The following is a 3,009-nucleotide window of genomic DNA, read 5'->3' as shown; positions in this document are numbered from 1 at the left end:
TAGAATAAAGAGCTCTTTAACTACATGATGTTCCTCCAAAGCTAACTCAAGGTTAAAAACTAGCAAATGCTAACTCTCTCTTTGACATGCCTAGTCTATTGTAAAGTTGCTGAGCTTGCTATCCACGTTAGACCACACACTCAGATAACTTTGTGTTTCAGAACCAAAAATGTCAACAGAAAAGAGAAACAAAGAGAAAAAAAGTTATTCCTTATAATTCTTTAAAACCACCTTTCCATACTATTTAAGTTATAGCCTCTCCATTAATTTTTTTTTTGCCTAAAATAATAAATTATTAGCTAATGAAATCAACTACTTAAACATTCCACATATTCTTCTTTATCAATAAATAAAAGTCGATAAAGCATATCGTTTTCGCCATCTCGACAGCCTCACCACCATACAGTGAAAGTGCTCCAGATCTGGAGTTACCTACGATCAGCTCATTGCCTGGGTTGCTGTGTCGACCAAGCCAGCATCGCTACACTCAGTGAGGATGAAGTGAAAGCAATCCGTCCGGTTTTAAGACTTCCAGAACAAAGCCGCAGGTGACCATAACTTGGCAGTCCTTCGCAGTACTACATGCTCAGCACCAGTGATACTCTCGCTTTGAGTTGGCCACGGACGCAATGACTTCGTCTCTATATCTGGAGATAGTCAAGTGAATTACCTTCCCAATTGCCAGAGCTGCCCAAGCCTTCAGTTCTGCCACGAAAGTTTATCAGCATCCGTTGAAACAGCTCGTCCGGTTCGTTGTGCTGAGCATAGCCGGCAATCAAGATAGTCCACGATGTTGCTTCCGGGGTATTCGTTTAAAAGCTTCGACACCTTGCATAGAGATTGTCGCGACGAATATAACCTTTGCGGATCGACGAAGCTCTCTGTGTCTTCTTCACTCCAAACACTGGAACAGGTCTTCCAATGCAGTATCAACCGTTTGAGCGTCCAGATCACAGCCTCGGTACTTCATGAGAGCAAGGCATCGTCCGTTGGTGCCTTTTAGAGCGAAGCCAGAGTGCATTCTAGACCACACTAATCCCGCCGTTTAAACCTCTCGAGCACTCGCTATGCTGGTAGCACCGTACTTTCACAAGCTCATAGTCAGAGAATCGTCTTCCTCCTGTGCGTTTAGCACTTTAATCCTCCACTCGGGCTCTTTCTTCTCAGTCAGAGAATCGTCCACCACAGCTGCCAAAGGATTCGTCACTTCGATCCGCCACCGAGGGTCCTGAAAGATCGCATTCCTGCGCTGTTTCCTTCGAGATAACATCCATCGCACTAGCAAAAAGCACGCAAGCAGCACCAAGATCGCAACCAAAACCCAGAGAAGAAGCTGGAGCAGCGACCAGGGCGTCCTCCGAGCCACTGTAACCACTGCCGCGGGTGTCGGTGTGGCCATCGCTGCGTTGTGACCGTCGCGACGGTGGTGGTGGTGGTGGTGGTGGCGGCCTCCATGATGGTGACCATGGTGATGGTGGTGGCCTCCGTGATGGTGACCATGGTGATGGTGGTGAACAACCAGAGGAGCTCCATCACCGTGATGATGATGGTACACCGCTGCTGCTGGAGCTGGATCGTGGTGGCGAGCATGATCAAGGAGAGCAGGCGCTGGAGCTCGATCACCAGGGTGGTGGCCGCGAGCATGAACGAAAGCAGCTGGAGCTGGAGCCGGAGCTGGAACTGGAGCGCCACCTTGAAGAACTGGAGCTAAAGCTGGCGCTGGCTCGTGGCCTCCATGAGATGCTCGAGGACGGTGGTGTCCATGCGCTGCTCGATGCGCTGGAGCTGGAGCTGGTGCTCGCGGGTGTGAAGCTCGGTGATGGCCGCCATGCCAGGGCGCTTGAGCTCGGCGGCCAAGCGTTGGAGGCTCATGATCGCGAGAGACCATAGCTTCTTGATGGAGAGAAGCATCCATACCTGACGAAACCGCGCGCATCTCGAATAGAAAAATCCAAGTGAGAAAATATAACCTAACCCTTGACTTGGAAAAAAATAGTAATACTTTTGCCTTTGTGAAAAAAGAGAATGGTTTTTTACGCTGTGGATTTGGATCCTCCCCAAAGTCATCGTCGTCATGGAAGCGTCCCGGTACTGCTGGTACTCGGTCACCAGATCGTTGAGATTGCTCTCCGCCTCAGAGAACTCGAGCACGTCCATCTCCTCGGCCGGCCGGAACATGAGCGTCAACTTATTTGTAAAACAATGGACTATTCAAGAAGAGTGGAAAAACAAAGTTTGTGTGAGCACATTCTTAGCTGTGCTTGAGCTTGTCCTTGAATTCCTGCTGGAACTTCTCCAAACACTCGAGCTCATTCCTCGAATCCGGAAAAGGAAGAAGGGCGAGAAGGAGCAACAGAAGATTCCAAGTTCGGAGAGTTCCATGAAATCAATGAGGTCTGGAGGCTCATCTTTCGTGTTTCCAAGGAGAGAGTGGAGGTCTTGATCTTGTTTGACAGGCGCAGTTGGCTTCGTTTTTACTTCGTGTGCAACACCAAAGAAGACAGACGCGAGGAGCTTTGCCTGATGACATACAAGCAGGAAAAGACTAAAGACGGCACTAGCAAGTTCGCTTCTGCTGCCGAACTTGCAGATCATCGTCCTCCGGAACGTCTGCCAGCAATCTTTCAGTGTTCCCCAGCTGATCGCCTCCCTAGAAATATTTTCATAAGAGTCACCAGCTTTGCTCGTGAAACTTACTTGCCGGAGTTGCTGATCAAGTATCTTCCAAATTATAAAAGCTCCCAGAGGCATCCCCAGACAGACGCCAAGCAGCACTACGGGAATTAAAGCCCATTTTTGTGATCCTGATCATGAAATCAACAAAAAGCAGGAGTTTTAAATCCAATCGAAAGAAAAAAAATTCAGGTAAAGGATGAGAAGGCACCTGAAACGGCTGAATCACTTGAATCACACGACTTTGGATCATCGATTTGTATCTTGCGAATCAGCCGGTTCCGTGATCGGCTATGAGTAAGGAGCCACAAGAACACGCCATGCTAAAGTCACTTG

General features: G+C 48.6%; 1 long non-coding RNA gene across 1 annotated transcript; it reads right to left on the bottom strand.

Annotated features, from left to right (window-relative positions):
- Nucleotides 1-2,381: 2,381 nt before the first annotated feature.
- On the bottom strand, nucleotides 2,382-2,738 carry LOC112343124. The gene is made up of 2 exons (XR_002991178.1): nucleotides 2,698-2,738; nucleotides 2,382-2,650 (listed from the first exon to the last, which is right to left on the bottom strand). It is a non-coding gene; the product is annotated as an uncharacterized LOC112343124 (long non-coding RNA).
- Between the last annotated feature and the right edge of the window lie 271 nt (nucleotides 2,739-3,009).

The sequence above is a fragment of the Selaginella moellendorffii genome, unplaced genomic scaffold (genome assembly GCF_000143415.4).
Source record: "Selaginella moellendorffii unplaced genomic scaffold, v1.0 SELMOscaffold_134, whole genome shotgun sequence".
NCBI lineage: Eukaryota > Viridiplantae > Streptophyta > Lycopodiopsida > Selaginellales > Selaginellaceae > Selaginella > Selaginella moellendorffii.
Note: the sequence above shows the minus strand (reverse complement) of the source record. Positions and strands in the feature narration are given on the sequence as shown.